Source organism: Stenella coeruleoalba (assembly GCF_951394435.1).
Source record: "Stenella coeruleoalba genome assembly, chromosome: 1".
Classification (NCBI taxonomy): domain Eukaryota; kingdom Metazoa; phylum Chordata; class Mammalia; order Artiodactyla; family Delphinidae; genus Stenella; species Stenella coeruleoalba.
The window spans coordinates 132,229,176-132,247,756 of record NC_137169.1 but is presented as its reverse complement, the minus strand read 5'-3'; the positions used below and the strand labels follow the sequence as shown (position 1 = coordinate 132,247,756).

General features: G+C 38.8%; 1 long non-coding RNA gene across 3 annotated transcripts in view; it reads left to right on the top strand.

Annotated features, from left to right (window-relative positions):
* The first annotated feature begins 13,905 nt into the window (after positions 1-13,905).
* The window catches only part of LOC307182557, a 585,550-nt gene continuing 580,874 nt past the window's right edge, over positions 13,906-18,581 (top strand). For 2 of the 3 annotated variants that reach the window (XR_013827197.1, XR_013827198.1), the window contains exon 1: positions 15,401-15,557. This is a non-coding gene — a long non-coding RNA (uncharacterized lncRNA). Of the gene's footprint in view, positions 13,987-15,400; positions 15,558-18,581 lie in introns of those variants that run through there. The other variant, XR_013827196.1, reaches the window with a different exon arrangement.

Genomic DNA, 18,581 nt, shown 5'->3' with positions numbered 1-18,581 from the left:
AACTTTTAAAACAGCAAGTCTTTATTTAAGGTCCAAATACATAACTTCCGATCGGTGGTATATGAATCATATCTTAATGAGGTTATCATTAAATGGCAATGATAAAATCTAGGTGATGACATAAAGGTGTTTACTGTAAAATTACTTCCAGTTTGCTTGAAATAATTTGAAAACTTTTAAAATAAAATGATCTTAATAAAAAATTAAAATAAAATTAAAAAATAAAATCCAAATATCTAGAAAGGGGATAAATGCAGCAAAAATTACATTAAAAATGCACATTTTTTGGATGCTAACAACTTCTCTAAGCACTGTGTACAACTGGTATTAATATAACCTAAGTCTTGGACCACACCAGTGACTTCAGCAAAAAGAATTTTGATATGTGCAGCCTCTTGTTTTGTGCTCTCTAGGATTATTCCAATATTGTACTCACAGTTGAGGTCCACAAGCTTCAAAGCTGGGCATGAACTTGAGTATTTTGGCATTATATACAGCCTTTGATCCTGTAATAATAGAACTTAATGCCAAGCTAGCTAAAACTTGCTTCATACAGTGCAAAAACTTCCCTTGATATTTCTTCCCTAACAGCTCTTCTCACGCTGCAAGTTCACAAAAAGAATGTGGCCACAACTAACCCCCTCTGTTCTCATGACTATATTTTATCCTACACATCAATTAGACCTGGACATTGAGGCATTTGTGAGTCCCCTTGTTTCGTCCAGTATTTTCCTCTTTCCGTTTAGTGAGGCACAGCCTCTCTGCACAAATCCATCCCTAGGTTGACCTAGGCTTCAAAAGCCAATGGCTTCCTTCATGCTCTACCTACAAACCAACTGTAATCACTGCTTGTCTCTAATTCCCTCCTCCTTCACTGCATCCAACTGTGCGATTTGGAAGTATTTTCAATTCTATAAGCTTAAGTCTTTCTCAAATCTGTCCCACTCTATCCATCTCCACAGCTACCACTATCTGAGTTCAGAAGTCATCATCTTATTGTACCTTCCCAACTCCAGATGCAAACCACTCCGGTCCATCCTCCAAATACGTGGTTGCCAGAGCGTCTGCTTGAAATGATCATGCTGATATCTGCTCGCCTATGTTCGTAACAGCGTGATTCACGGTAGGCAAGAGGTGGAGTCAACCCAAATGCCCACAGACAGAAGACCGATAAATGAAATACACACAATGGAATATGATTCACCTTTAAAAAGGAAGGAAATCCTGCCACATGCTACTAAATGGATGAATCTTGAGGACGTTATGATAAGTGAAATAAGCCAGTTACAGAAAGACAAGTACCATATGAGTCCACTGTTATGAGGTATCAAAAGTAATCAAACTCATAGAAACAGAAAGTAGAATCGTGGTTACCAAGAGTTGGGGGCAGGGAGGGGGAAAAAGGAGTTGTTGCTCAATGGGTATAGAGTTTCAGATTTGCCAGGTGAAAAACCTCTAAAGACCTGTTTCATATACTACTGAATTATATATATCAAAATGGTTAAGATGGTAAAATTTATGTTATGTGATTTTTACCACAGTAAAAAAAAGTGAATGAGCGTGTCATTCTTCTATTTAAAATTTCTTCATAGTTTTCTATCACCTTTGGGCAAAATCAAAACCTCTTACCGTTTCAAACAAGGTCTTGTGTAATCTGGCTACTGTCTGCCTTTCATTCTCAGGCAGTTCACATCATTCTAGTTACATCACATACAAGTAATTTCTTCAGTTCACCATTTTCCCTCATCCCTTCTTGCTTTGCACATGAAGGACCCTCTGCCTGGAACAACCCCTCAGTTCTTATCTACCTTCAAGATCAGGCTAAGCATCACTTTCTCTTGTGTTCTCTGAGACCCCTGGCTTGAGGTAGGACCCACAACGCTCTCCTCTCATTTCACTCCATATGTATTTCAACTTCACCTTCTACTGCAAGATAATTATAGGATTCATTGCCTGTCCTCCAAATGGTATTGATCTTGAGAATAGAAAATGTGCATACTTGCTATTTCTGGATCCCTAGCCCTGACAAGGTGCCTTATACATGGTAGCATGTCAGTAAGTGCTTGTTGAATGAGTAAATGGACTCCTAGTCAAACTTGGTGGCTCAAGTATAAGGGTTCTGGTATTCATCACTGCTGTAACAACACCTTTGGCTCTGAAAAATATATTTAAGACTCTTTGGAGCTTTCGTCAACTTTTCATCATCACCCTTTGATATTTTGAGCAGGAATCTTCTATGTTAATCAGTCAGGTGTAGCTATAGGGTGGGGCTTTCTTGGAGTCAAAATCAATACATCCTCCCGGGGCCAGATTGGAAATTTCATTCCTGCCTGATAAAAGAGAAGTTAAGTTTGATATCACACAAAATTAGGGTTGTATTTTAATTCACAGTTTATTTTCTACCTGTTTCTAGTGTCTTGCCAAACATCTCAGAACAGTTCATGAATTGGAAGCAAGTTCAACTGTTGCAGAAAACATTAAATGACATGGCATGTCTATGATGAGAAAGGGTTTTCTAAATGCAGTTGGACATGTTATGTAGCTATTGTTAAAAGATACAGCTCACTGAAACTAAAATCATTGTGTTTTATAGGCATTAGCCAACATTCAATGGACGGTCTTTAATAAATTCATTTACCAGGCCAATTAACTCATTAACTTGGAAATGCTTTTTTCCATTAAATTATTCAGGAAATTCTATCAGAAATTTTACAATTGCACACTATAGATATTGAAGTTCTTGTATAGGTTGTAAAGTCAGCTGTAAAAACCTACCTTAAAATATTTTAAGCTAATTCTTTTTTTCCTTTTCCATTATGGTTTATTACAATATATTGAATATCCACTGGTCCCTGTGCTATACAGTAGAACCTTGTTATCTATTTTATATATAGTAGTTTGCATCTGCTAACCCTGAACTCCCAATCCATCCATCCCCTGCCTCTCCTCTCCCCTGGCATAGAGAACAAGTCTGTTCTCTATGTCTGTGAGTCTGTTTCTGTTTCATAGATAGGTTTATTTGTGTTATATTTTACATTCAACATGTAAGTGATATCATATGATGTTTGTCTTTCTCTTTCTGACTTACTTCACTTAGTATGATAATCTCTAGGTTCACCCAGGTAGCTGCAAATGGCATTAATTTCATTCTTTTTTTGTGGCCAAGTAATATTTCATCATATATATATATATATATATATATATATATATATATATATATATATATACACACACACACACACACACACATGCCACATCTTCTTTATCCATTCATCTGTTAATGGACATTTAGGTGGCTTCCATGTCTTGGCTATTGTAAATAGTGCTGCTTTGAACACAGGGGTGCATATATATTTTTGAATTATAGTTTTGTTCAGATATATGCCCAGGAGTGAGATTGCAGGATCATATGATGGCTCTATTTTTAGTTTTTTGAGGAATCTCCATACTGTTCTCCATAGTCACTGCCCCAATTTACATTCCCACCATAAACATAGAAGTGTTCCCTTTTCTCCACACCCTCTCCAACATTTATTTATAAACTTTTTATTGATGGCTATTCTGACTGGTGTGAGGTGGTACCTCACTGTAGTTTTGACTTGCATTTCTCTAATAATTAGCGATGTTGAGCATCTTTTCATGTTAAGCTAATTCTAATTCCACTTCCACAATGTGGTTTAACCACGGACTTATACAAGTACTTAAGCAGATACACAGCTTATATATATTTTTTTTAGGGGGGAGGGAGGGATATACATGATACTTGGTGGCATCCTTGTTGATACTTGCATGCAAAAATGCAAAGCTATAGCCAGCAAAGAGTCAAGTTAAGCTCTTAAATTTTCACATAGAATGGCAATTCCTTCAGTCAAATGTCGTCTACTTGGAGATGGAAGTAGAAAATCACCATTATTATCAATAATATTATAATATTCATAGGTATGACTATAATTGTGGACAATACATGGAAAATGAGATTCCTCACTATAAGACTGTGAGAAGTTTCTTCTCTGTACCTACTTTCATTATCTGCAAAATGGGAATAAAAGCACCTATCTCATAGGGTTCTGAGAATTAATAAGTAAATATATATAAATACAAATGAGTACATACTACTATATGCAAAGCATTTCTCCGGATTAAGAAATGAAAAGATGAACAATAATCTCTGACCTTAAGGAGACCCTCCATGCTTACACTAGATTGTTTGCAGAGAAGGCTCCAATTAATGGCTTCCCTGTCTCCACACCCTTTGTAAAATACCTTTGAAGTGCCTCCTATTAAGAGGCAGAATTTATTTCCTTACCTTTCAATCCAGGCTGGATGCGTGACTTGTTCCAGCCAACAGAAGGTGGTGGAAGTGAAAGTGTGGCAGTTCTGAACCCAACTTCAAGAAGCCTCTCATGCTTCCTGGTTCCTTCGTCTTTGCCATGAGAACACACATGCAGTCCTCCACTGGAAAATGGGAGATCCACAGCCTACTTATCTACTGTTGCTCTAGTTGTCAGTCGGCCAGCTCCACACATAAGACCAAGTCCATCCTAGACAAGACAGACCACAGCCAACTGCAAGCTGAAAGTAGACACAAGAGCAAGCCCAGCTAAAAGCAGCCTAACAGGACCTAGATTAAGAGTGAGTTCAGAAGGCACCAACTGATGCATAGACTAGTCATAAACACAGTAGTACAATAAGCCCCCTACATATGAACCTTCAAGTTGCAAACTTTCAAAGATGTGAACGTGCTTTTGCATGTCCAGTCACGTAAGGTAGTTCACGTGTCTGGCTTGCATTGTCACATGTGTGCATCCTCTACAAATGGTTGTGTTTTTGTGTACTTTACTGTACAGTACTGTATAGAGTATAGTATCTTTATTTCAAGCCCAGGATGTCCAGAAGTAAGTGTAAAAGCAGCAGTGATGTAGTTGGTACTGTACTTTTCAAGGTACTGTACTGTAAGATTAAAAATGTTTTCTTTATTTCTTGGGTTTGTTTTTTGTGTATTATTTGTGTGAAAAGTATTGTAAACCTATTACAGTACAGTACTATATAGTCGATTGTGTTAGTTGGGTACCTAGGCTAAGTTTGCTGGACTTACAAACAAATGGACTTATGAACACGCTCTCGGAATGGAGCTCATTCGTATGTAGGGGACTTACTATAAATGGTTTGGGGTGGTATGTGGTACATGAATAGCTAACCAATATAACATCCATTGCCAACTAAGTTTTAACCTTTATCTCAAGAGCATGATCTGATTGTAATCCCCCCAAACTAGGGCTTTTATTTGGTACATACAGAATCTAAATTATTATTGAAGTCTTGTGGAGTTTGTGTTTTCTTTGAAGGCTACTCCATGCAGAGACGGGAGATCAATGATTATCTTTAGCCAAATCCTGCTTAAAAATACATTATGTTTGGCCAGCAGCAAAAACAGCGCTTTTTAAGTCTTGGGATATGATTATCTTTAAGAGCTACACATATTCTTCAGTATACTACATTCCTGCCAATTCCTACTATTGTAATCGGCCCAATTTACACTTAAGTTATTTGCCTGGTTCTAGGGAGGGATATTTCAGGTTGCAATCCCTGGTGTAGATTGTGACTGAAGGCTCTTTTTAAAAAATGCAGTGCATCTCTGAGTCAACATACTGATGGGAATTCTAACCAGTGCAATAAGGCAAGAAATAAAAGGTACACAGACTGAAAAGGAAAAAAATAAAGCTGGCCCAATTTGCATATGACATAAAAATCTACATAGAAAATACCAAGGAATCTATTAAAAAAACTTCTGGAACTACTAAATGAGTTTAGCAAGGTTGCAAGACACAAACACGAGGAGACAGATTAAAAACACAATGCTGTATATAATCACTCAAAAAAAGAGAGAAATACTTGGGTATAAATCTAACAAAATTTGTATGCTGAGAACTACAAAATTCTGATGGAAGAAATCAAAGAAAACCTAAATAAGTGGAAATACGTACTGTTTTCATAGATTAGTAGACTCAACATAGTAAAGGTGTCAATTCTCCCCAAATTGATCTATAATTTTATAATTTCTATCTAAAAATCAGCAAGATTTCTTCATAAATATAAACAAGTTGATTTTAAAATTTATATGGAAAGGCAAAGGAATTAGACTAGCTAATACAATTTTGAAAAAGAAGAATAACATGGGAGGAAACAATCAACCCAATAGTAAGTCTTAATATATAGCTATATAATTAAGACAGTATAGTATTAATGTAGGGATAAATGCATAATCAGTGGAACAGAATAGAGAACCCAGAAGTAGACTCACACATAGATGGAAAGATAATATTTGAGGCCCACAGGAAGGATTATGAGTAGGGGAATGATTCCTTTCAACCAATGGTGCTGAAGCAATTGGCCATCCACAGGCAAAGAAAAAAGAAAAAAAAAAAAACCTTGGACCTAAGCCTCACACTTTATACAAAACTTTACACAGAGTGGATCATAGATTTAAATGTAGAACATAAACTTATAAACCTTTTAGGAGAAAATGTAAGAGAAAATCTTCAAGACTCATAGCTAGGTAAAGCATTCTTAGATGTGACACCAAAAACAATCTATAAAAGAAAATTCGATAAACTGGACTCCATTAAAATTAAAGATCCTGTCAAAAGAATAAAAAGACAAGCTGTGGACCAGGAGAAAAATATTTGCAAACCACAGATACAACAAAGGATTTGTATCTAGAATACAAAGGGAGTCATGGCTTTGCACAGTAGTGTGAAACCATAAAAAAGACCATGCAAGTTAAAACCATACAAAGCAACTTTAACAGTCAGTGGGAAGAGGTATAGTTGTCCCGTGACTTTTAAATATTTTTGTCAAAACCTTAAAAACTTTCTTATTTTTGGTAATGCAGAAAAATTTTACAAGTAGAAAAAATTTCTTTAGTACATTTTAATTTAAAGCATTAGAAACACTGATAAAGTTTTAGTACTAAGTTAAAGGCTACCAGGTGTGCGACAGATATACTATATCCCCCCTTTGTCCCTGGAAGACTTCCTTAGTTGGTCACTGCACATCACACCTGACCTGTATCTTTTTCAACACGTGTTTCCGGTAGTCATTTTAACCTGAGTTGGCACTTGAGGTGAAAACTATGGCATTATTATATTTTAAAAAAATTTTATTGGAGTATAGTTGCTTTACAGTGTTGTGTTAGTTTCTGCTGTACAGCAAAGTGAATCAGCTATATGTATACATATATCCCCTCTTTTTTAGATTTCCTTCCCATTTAAGTCACCACAGAGCAACGGGTAGAGTTCCCTGTGCTATACAGTAAGTTCTCATTAGTTATCTGTTTTATACATTGTAGTGTATATATGTCAATCCCAATCTCCCAATTCATCCTAACCCTCCTTTCCCCCTTGGTGTCCATACGTTTGGTCTCTACATCCGTGTCTCTCTTTCTGCTTTGCAAATAAGTTCATCTGTATCATTTGAAAACTAAGGCATTATTAATTGCTAATAGTGAATAGAGAAAAAGTTATCAATTTGGACTGTGGGTGAGGTCAGATTGACTTAAAGAAATGAAATGTCTGATAATAAAATATCTCATAAATGATGGAGGCCAGCTCTGAACTAGGTGTAGTGGATGCTAATGATGGTCCACCAGTGTCCCCTTGTCTACCTGAGTTTTCTTGCCCCTGTGGACAACCCCCAACTCCCTGACATGTTCCCACCATAGGTCCCTGCATCTTCCCCTTTCCCTGCTGGAGGGTTTTGTCCAGTGTTACTGGAACTTGCTCAGCTGTAAAAGCTAAACCGAAGTTTGAGAGAGCTAAACCCTTGGGAGGCAACCTTCAATCACTGGGGTTGGGGGTGGTGGACAAGTGTCCCAGCCCGTCCTCTGGTGGGAGGGTCCTGATGTTTGTCTCACAAGGGCTCTGAGAGGGTCTCCAGCAAAACTGAGCCCTTCTTACTTTTTATTGGCTCTTCTCCCTTCCCTGTCTCACTTGCCTACCTTCCTAACATGCCTCCTGGTCTTACTTTCCAAATAATCTATCTGCCTCTAAGAGGCAGAAAATATCTATTTTTTTTTTAACGAATTTATTGTCTTAGAGTTTCCTTTTATAGGAGCACAAATTAAGATTCCAGGTTGACAAACTATTACAGGAACCATTTTATAGGCAGATAATTTTTATAATCAACATTACTCTTAATGTCTATAAGGGAGTCATTGATTTTATTACAGTTTTTAGAGTTGGAAGGACCAGTGGTAGATTCTATTTTTGGTCACTATTATTCATTAACTCTCCCTGTATGAAGATTGCACAGCCCTACTCTGTTGAACTCAGGAGTGGCCGTGTGACAGGCTTTGGCCAATGAAATGTGGGTGGAAGTGACATGTATCACTTTCTAGCAAAGGCTTTATGAGCTAGCTCATGGTTTTCCATCTCTCTCTTCCCTCTGGCTAAGGCAGTCAGAGTTCCAGCTGAAGCTGCTCCATCATCCTAAGCCCAAGAGTGAAGATGATAGAGGTGGGACACGACCTCACCTGACCTACAGTGAACACGTACAATCAATAAAAAATAGACATTTTCCCTGTAAATTACTGAGGTTTTGGAGCAATCTGTTGCCACAGCATAATTTAAGGTAAATTGACTAATAAAGGAGAGTTAAAGATAATTTAGTCCAGTGGTTCCCAATCTCGGTTAATCATAAGATTTGCTAGGGAACATTTTACATATAGAGATTTAAAAATTCTTATTCTTATTCAGATATGGTCACCTTATCTTTGATAAAGGAGACAAAAATATACAGTGGAGAGAAGACAGCCTTTTCAATAATTGGTGCTGGGAAAACTGGACAGCTACACGTAAAAGAATGAAATTAGAACACTTCCAAACACCATACACAAAAATAAACTCAAAAATGGGTTAAAGACCTAAATGTAAGTCCAGACACTATCAAACTCTTAGAGGAAAACATAGGCAGAACACTCTGTGACATAAATCACAGCAAGATCCTTTTTGACCCACCTCCTACAGAAATGGAAATAAAAACAAAAAGAAACAAATGGGACCTAATGAAACTTAAAAGCTTTTGCACAGCAAAGGAAACCATAAACAAGACGAAAAAACAACCTTCAGAATGGGAGAAAATATCTGCAAACAAAGCAACTGACAAAGGATTAATCTCCAAAATATATAAGCAGCTCATGCAGCTCAATATCAAAAAAACAAACAACCCAGTCCAAAATGGGTAGAAGACCTAAACACGTTTCTCCAAAGAAGATATACAGATGGCCAACAAACGCCTGAAAGGATGCTCAACATCACTAATCATTGGAGAAATGCAAATCAAAACTGCAATAAGGTATCACCTCACACTGGTCAGAATGGCCATCATCAAAATATCTACAAACCATAAATGCTGGAGAGGATGTGGAGAAAAGGGAACCCTCTTGCACTGTTGGTGGGAATGTAAATTGATACAGCCACTATGGAGAACAGTATGGCAGTTCCTTAAAAAACTAAAAATAGAATTACCATATGACCCAGCAATCCCACTACTGGGCATATACCCAGAGAAAACCATAATTCAAAAAGACACATGCACCCCAATGTTCATTGCAGCACTATTTACAATAGCCAGGTCATGGAAGTAACCTAAATGCCCATTGACAGACGAATGGATAAAGAAGATGTGGTACATATATACAATGGAATATTCCTCAGCCATCAAAAGGAACGAAATTGGGTCATTTGTAGAGACGTGGATGAATCTAGAGACTGTCATACAGAGTGAAGTAAGTCAGAAAGAGAAAAACAAATATCGTATATTAACGCATATATGTAGAACCTAGGATAATGGTACAGATGAACTGGTTTGCAGGGCAGAAATTGAGACACAGATATAGAGAACAAACGTATGGACACCAAGGGGGAAAGTGGTGGGGATGGGGGTGGTAGTGTGATGATTTGGGCGATTGGGATTGACATGTATACACTGATGTGTATAAAAGGAATGACTAATAAGAACGTGCTCTATAAAAAAAAATAAATAAAATTAAAAATTAAAAAAAAATAGAAGAGGCTATGTGTGAGCTGGAGGGAAAAGCGAAGAAGGAAGTTGACCAGTTTTTTTAGTGAACTGGGGCTAAAAGAATAGCAGAACCTAGAGAATACTGTCTTCACTCATATCATGTAAATGCTTGTGTAGCAAAGTTTGTGGGAAAAAGATGTTGATTGCTAGGATAGATGAATCACTTTTCACACTTCAAGGTAAGGATATCCTAGTGGGGGCAAGGGGGTTATATTATTTGATACTGTTTTCTTTCATCAGATGTTCTGTTTCAGCCCCATTGTACAAAGAGATTGAAAAAACGTATCTCTTTAGATTGCTATGAATTTTGGAGGGATAGGGGGTGGGGGAGTGGATTTTTCTATTATGTCATGGTGGAGAAAAAGTATATCCCATATTCTTGAATCCCCAGGCTCACTGAGAGACTGCTTCCTGAGTTCTTGGAACCCCCAAGTGAAGAGCTCAGTGGTCACAATTATAAACTATAATGAAATCTGGGATTTACTTTGTGTGCTTTTTACAATAACTTGTCAGCTTTTTGAAAATTATTAAATAAGTATAATGAGTGAAGTAAGTCAGAGAAAGAGAAATATTGTATGACATCACTTATACACAGGATCTAAAAAGAAATGATACAAATGAACTTATTTACAAAACAGAAACAGACTCACAGATTAGAGAACAAATTTATGGTTACTGTGGGGGGGAGCATGGGGAAAGGGATAGTTAGGGAGTTTGAGATTGACATGTACACCCTGCTATACATAAAATCGATAACCAACAAGGACCTACTGTAGAGCACAGGGAACTCTGCTCAATGTTATGTGGCAGCCTGGATGGGAGGAGAGTTTGGGGGAGAATGGATACCTGTACTATATATATGGCTGAGTCGCTTTGCTGTGCACCTGAAACTATCACAACATTGTTAATTGGTTATACTCCAATACAAAATAAAAAGGGTAAAAAAAAAAGTATAAAATTTTAAACATTGATTTCTTGGGAACTAATATAGTGCTTAGCACATAGAAAGTGCCCAGTAATTTTTTTTTTTTAATTTTAATTATTTATTTTTGGTTGTACTGGGTGTTCGTTGCTGCGTGCAGGCTTTCTCTTGTTGCGGAGAGCGGGGTCTACTCTTTGTTGCGGAGCCCAGGCTTCTCATTGTGGCGGCTTCTCTTGTTGCAGAGCACGGGCTGTAGGTGCGTGGGCTTCAGTAGTTGTGGCTCGCGGGCTCTATAGCACAGGCTCAGTAGTTGTGGCACACGGGCTTAGTTGCTCTGCAGCGTGTGGGATCTTCCCAGACCAGGGATCGAACCCGTGTCCCCTGCATTGGCAGGTGGATTCTTAACCATTGCGCCACTGGGGAAGTCACCTCAGTAAATGTTTTTCTTAGAGATTTACTGAGAGCTGCCATACAGCTCCGGAATGAAATTTACCACTGGCTTAAAAAAAAAAAAAACTAAAAAAAAACCAAAACAAAAAACCCCATCCCAATTTAGCCCTAAGTCATGTAGGCACTGAGGCACAATTGTTTTAAGAATAGACATGCATATTGAACTTCTCCTCACAGATCCTCTTGTGAATTAAGCTCTGATTTCTCATTTTGGGATCTCACTTAAGCTGCTTGAACACTAGTGGGTTAAATTGCTGAACTCGCTTTGTCGTAGTGTTCTCATTTGGATATGACCCAGGGCAGTGCTTTTGCAGATTTTTATACCAACCAAACTGTTTCCATTTGGGTGCCCATAGAAACAGATTTTGAGACAGTTTCCTAGAGTAAAATAATTTATTTGAGAAATGTAGGAAACACAAGTAAGGAAATGGGAAGAGAGATGGGGAAGGAAAGGCAGCCAATAAGAGGTTCATTATCACGTCAGTTACTACCAACGTCCACTGATGCATAATCCCAGGGGGAAAATGGTATAAAATATACACCTCAGAGATCTCCCACTTCAGAGATGAGGGGTATATATCTGTATTGTATCTGTATTAGTCAGCTTGGGCTGCCATGACAATATACCATAGGTTGGGTGGTTTAAACAACAGGAATTTATTTCTTATAGTTCTGGAGGCTGGGAAGTCCAAGATCGAGGTGCAGGACAGTTCAGTTCCCAGTGAGGGCCCTCTTTGTGGCTTGCAGGTGGCTGCTTTCTCCCTGTATCCTTACATGCAGAGAGCAAGGTGGGAAAGCAAACTCTCTGGTATCTGTCCTTATAAGGTCAATAATCTGATCATGAGGACCCGATCATCAAGACATTATCTAAAGCTAATTACCTCCCGAAGGCCCCATCTCTAAATATTGTCACATTGGTGCTTAAGGCTTCAACATATGAATTCTGGGGGGTGGCATACTACACAGACCATAGTAATATCTCTAACTTTCTATCTCTATCATCTCTGTGTATCTACATCCTCTCTCTCCCTCTCTCTGTCTCTCTCCCTCTTTCTTCCTTTCTCTAGGGAGCTGAATATTAGTTCCTCGCTCCCATCAGTCATGGGTTGAGGGCTGCTTTAGGGGGTTGATTCCAGGAACTTCCAGCCTACTATTTGCTTAGGCAGAGCAGACTCTCAGTAGCTTCAGAGAAAACCCCTCAGGCAGTGAAATTCAGACAGGTCGGTGAAAGTTGGCCCATAGACACCGAGGGTACCAGCATCAGTTTTTACAGCTGGGGACGTATTCCACATCTACTATGGTAACCATTTGGTTTCTGAGACGTCTTTCCTATGTTACTCAAAGTGTGAATCTTTTAAAAAGTTTTATGTTTCAAGATACAAATAAATGTAAAATGTGAATTTTTTTCCATAATATATTTGGCATTCATTATAAATTTAAAATTATGTTTAAAATAACAGTTGAATAGCTTAACCTTTTCCTCCAACACAAAAATTCTTTTAATGAAAGAGAATGTCTTCGACTGGTTTCCTTTGAAAGCAGAGGCTAAGACAAGTTCTTTCATGCAAGGAGTTTATTTGGAGACTAACTGCAGGGGCCAGGAGGGAAGGCTAGGGGCATGAAATAAGGAAGGAGGGAAAGCCAAGTAAGGATGAGTTGCCAAGTTGGCTCTTGCTGTAGGTTGGTGCTTGATCTTGCAGGGGTCTTTTGAGGAGCCTATGAAATACGTCTCAGAACTGTCTAACCGGGGATCAGTTTATGGAAGAACTATGCTGGGACACAGAAGAATTGCATACGTGGTAGAAATGTTTGAAGTAGCACTTGTGTGTATCATGGAAGGTCTGAGTGATAAAATCTTAGGTTGCAACACTTACTAAAGGAGTCACCTAGGATTCCTGCTTCTCTCCTATGGAGGATCAGCTTTTAGGTTGGGCTGGACTGGGAAATTTCCTTTGGAGAGACGGGTTGGGTAGAAACTTAGAGAGTGAAATTTTCAGGTTGGAATAGAAAACACACTTCTAGTAGCTGGTTATAGGCATTTGTTTTTTAGATTGCGTTGTAAAGGGCAAAACATCTCCTTAGGAAACAGTGAGAGAGAACTTGTTTTGAATCTGAATTCTGAGAGAGAGTAGACGCATAGCCTGTAGTAATGTTCTCATATGAGAAATTGCCCACAACACATACGTGCATGGGAAAAGAACAGCATTGGTTAGGAAAAAATGGGCAAAAAAAGAAAAGTAAACAGAGATAAGAGGCTAGGGGCTTCATTAATTACTAGTGAGGGGATTCAATATTATAATCTCATTGTTTACTTACAGTTTTTAAAAATAATTATACTAATGCATAAACAGTAACCTCTTTAATTTCAATTTCATAATATTGAGTTCAGTTATTCTCAACCATTTTCACTTTTTCCCCTTATATTCCCAAGACAAAGAATATCTCCCGATACAATGAAACACAGATATCTGGACTGAGTTGAACTTAGATGACAATCACAGTCAAGATTCTGGAGCTCAGAATGGGCAAACCAGGTAAGCAATGCCATTTTTAGAATGTTGTTTTAATGAGGCTTATTCCTGTCTGGTTTGGCTGCATTTTACATACGCAATCACCTGGCTGGGAGTAAGAAGAGTTATTGTCATGACAACCAGGACTGACTGACTTGCCTTTCAGAAATGGTAAAAATTCAGCATGTTTGTTGCTGATATCTGGAGTTGTCAGTGACTTTCCAGAAGGTCATACAATTTTGGCAAATGGTTCCTAGTGGTGTGGAAAGACCACAGGACAAGGAAAAATGTGAGTTAAGTTGTAGTCATCATGCCTCTTTATGAGCCAAATGTGGAGGCCTCAGGCAAATCTGTTGGGACCTCAGTTTCTTAATCCATTTGACAGGAAGCTGTAGGCTAGATTATGTAGTCCTTAGGCTTGTTCGCAAGTTCTAAATTTCTCTAATTCCATAGATTTATATATTGTGAGCAGATTAAAAAAGAACAACTCAAAAACTCTTGGCGTTGAAAAATAATTCATAAAGAAAAATGATTCTAAAATGTTTTCGAGCAATTGCAGTTTATCAGGCTGCAAGTACATATAATTTTTCAAGGTAATAGACTTGAACGGTCCAACTCATTTGATACACAGATGAACACTGGAATTCTTTAAACGTCAAAGGCTGTACTTCAAACAGCAGTTGATTATTTTGATTATCGATCACAATAGTAATGTGAACGGACCCTGTGAATTTGTTCTTTGTACTGCCTCGCTGTGTGTAGTGGCTGGCAATCCATTTTAGCTATCATTTATGTAATAGCTATCTAACTTGTGTTTTTTGTGTAATATAAAGCAATGTTTCATAATGAAGAGTTTTGTCTGTTTCGTGTTCAAGTGCCTTATCTCTTCCATCAGTTGAAAAGCCAGCTATGATAGTATGGTTGCCATTGTCAGACGGCCTCTTTATTCTAAAAAATAGATTGACTCACATTAAGATGTTTTCCTGCTCAAAGGAGTTGGAGGGAACTTTAACATAACACGTAGTCATTGCCCTTTTCACAATCCTTCCTTCCTCAGCTTTTAATTCAGCCCCATGGGTAACTGGAGTCATCATTTCCTTGGAGGGACGGCACACAGTACCAACTTGTTGGTTTCTTGATATGGAGACCCAAAGATGGACTTGCTTCTTGTGGTCCATATATCTATGGTCTTTTTAATCTGGTCACTCTTTCATCTTTATCCCTTTTTCTTCTCTTTCTATTCCCTGCCATTCCCTTAATCTAATACCGTTCATCAGGTTTTCTGACATTTCCCTTTCCATTCCCTTAAATATTCCTAGACTTTCATCTGAATTCACTTGCTTATCTTTATTTATTCTCACTTTACTTATAAACACATGCCTTCATGACCGTGGCAGGCTTCAGGGGCATGCAATCTGTGCATTTACATGGGCCCGGCACTCAGAAGGCCACATGCTTGGTTTAATGCTCTGCTGTTGCCACCTTGAAGTTTTCAATAAGCTTTGAACAAGGATCTCTGCCTGTTCTTTTTGCTCTGAGCTCCACAGATTACATAGCTGCTCCTGACTGTAGCTCTTTTGTTCCCTTCTAGCTGGGTAAGTGGTTTTTGTTTTAGTTCATCTCTCATCCTTTTTCACTACTCATCATTTTTTTTCACTTATTGACTTCCTGTGGTATGTGCTTTTGACTGCTATTTTAATATAGCCATATTTAGCCCTGTTTATTTCTTACATCCTTCAGGAACATTTAACATTATATGAAAATTGTATGTGGTCAACTTTTGATTAGCCACCCTGACTAAGGGAGAAGGGAGTGAGAGAATCAATGAAGATTGCAAGTCATACAGGCAGTAATCATTCTGGGGAGCATTGTATGGTTTTCACCTTCTGGAAATTTACCTTTTTACTCATGTTTGCCCAGGTTAATTGGTTTGCACTCCCTGAATACACTGTAATTGGTGGTTGGGGGAACCTGCTAAGTGGCATAGGCTAGCTAACCTGAGGTTAAATATCTCTGCTAAAAAAGGAGATTGATTGTTTTCGTATTTTGTGTTCTTAGATATATAAAAAATGATTTTTTGTGTGTGTGGTTTTCACAGGTTTACTTGAGGAGGTTAGCAGGATGTAAAGACTTTTCTAATAATATTCGGACACCGTTTTTTGTTTCGACAAACCAAATGACCTATTATCTTTTTGGCTGGTGGCAGTCTGAGTTACTTTACTTTGTGATGTCATCTGCCCGGAAGCATTTACATAATTATTAAGCATTTAAATAACTATGAAGCCCCCAGGTTGACCTAGCTGCCCACATATGTTATCTTGTTATTTAAAAAAAAAAACAACCCTTTTTATATCACATATTATGTGCCAGTCACTGTTCTAAGCACTTTAAAAGTACAAATTCATGGGCTTCCCTGGTGGCGCAGTGGTTGAGAGTCCGCCTGCCCGATGCAGGGAACACAGGTTCGTGTCCCGGTCTGGGAAGATCCCACGTGCCGCCGAGCGGCTAGGCCCGTGAGCCATGGCCACTGAGCCTGTGCGTCCGGAGCCTGTGCTCCGCAACGGGAGAGGCCGCAACAGTGAGAGGCCCGCGTACCGCAAAAAAAAAAAAAAAAAGTACAAATTCATTTAATCCTATGAAATGGGTACTATTAATTATCCCCATCCTATAATTGAAGAAACTGAGGCACAAATAAGTTATATAACTTTCCCAAAGACACAGTCATTAAGTGCTAACACAGGGATTTGAACCCAGACAGTCTAACTCAAGTCCATGTGCCATGCTGCCCCTCTAATATATGATCTGTTTAATTTTATTCATCCAGACCCTTACAGAGATGGGAACTGAGGTGACTGATAGAATAAAGCCTTATCATAGTAGAGAACTTCCTAAGTGTCTCTATTTCTTTAAGTTTTCTTCGGTTGGCAATACACAATATCCAGTAAGCGAATATGTTAAAAAAAACAAACAGGCAAACCTAGATATTAAAACTGCATGCGACTCTGAAGTGGAAATATCTGGGCTGCTATCCTGGATCTTACTGCATGAATACCTGGCAGCATATTCCTGGGAACTCACGTTAAAGAGATGCTTCGCTAACTGTCACAATCCCTTTTGGAAACCTGTGATCACAGTAGCTGACATTGCTGACATCTTTTATCTACTGCCATACTTTTCCTTTCAACTAAGCATTACAGAGTGTGCAGTTAGAGACCCAATCAGTGTGCTGCATCTGAGTCAATAGTTCTCCGTAAACATTCCATTAGGACTCCCATTAGGCCCGGGAGTCTTCCCATTTCTCAGTCTTGTCTGGGCTTTGCACATTCTCTCATGAAAAAAGAGAGCTTGGGGATTATTGTCTTTACCTGTAGCTTCTCATGGACAAATGAATCCCCTATTATTATAGAAATCTAGTCAATAAAGCTATCACAATTCTTAAAATATTGATAGTGGAGCCAAGTTTGGTACTTAACCTCTGTAGTATGTTCCGGGTGTGAAATCTAAGAGGGAAATGGTATTTATAAGAAAGTACCTTAAAGTTTAAAGTGAGTTAAAAATGTTACATGCTAGAAAGGAATTGCTGACTTGAAGTTGGGTAAGCCAAGCTCTTGGCTTGGTTCTGCCACTGAGTATCCTGGGTAGTTAATGAAATCTCTGCAAAATGGTAAGACTTAGCCTGATAATTGTTAGTGTCCATAACAGCCTCCAATGCTAAGTTTTTTGTCTTTGTTTTATTCCCACAAGCTCATTTCAGTCCTGGGTGGATTCACCTATGGAATCCACATGATCCAAAATGGTATGAGAAATGGCTCATGGCTCCTGTTATTACAGCCTCTGCCCTTTCTTTTTCTGGCACCTAAGTATCTCTTCTTCTCATTAGCCGCCTCTCATAACCTGCTCTCTCCCCACCAATGGCAAGTCAGAATTCATACGGCATTTGCTCCCATTCTAGCAGGGAAGACTTTTTTCTCTGATGCCTTTCTTCAGGAAACAGGCACATAGGGATGGCGTGTGTTTACCTTCCTTAGAATTCTAGAACGTATGCCCACCCCAAATAACACTCTCATACCTGAGTTAGGGCAACGCCGGCAGCTGTAGCGGATGAACATCAAGCCTCAAACATCTTTACACACATTGGGTATTTTTTTTTTAAGATTTTTTTTTTTTATGTGGACCATTATTTTCTTAAAGTCTTTATTGAATTTGTTACAATATTGCATCTGTTTTATGCTTTGGTTTTTTGGCTGCGAGGCGTGTGGGATCTTAGTTCCCTGACCAGGGGTGGAACCTGTACCCACTGCATTGGAAGGCAAAGTCTTAACCACTGGACCGCCAGGGAGGTCCCACATTGGATATTCTTTTTTTTTTTTTTTTTGCGGTATGTGGGCCTCTCACTGTTGTGGCCTCTCCCGTTGCGGAGCACAGGCTCTGGACGCGCAGGCTCAGCGGCCATGGCTCACGAGCCCAGCCGCTCCGCGGCATGTGGGATCTTCCCGGACCGGGGCACGAACCCGTGTCCCCTGCATCAGCTGGCGGACCCTCAACCACTGTGCCACCAGGGAAGCCCCACACATTGGATATTCTTGATCAACTGGTGGCTTTCCATCAAGCAGTGCCTC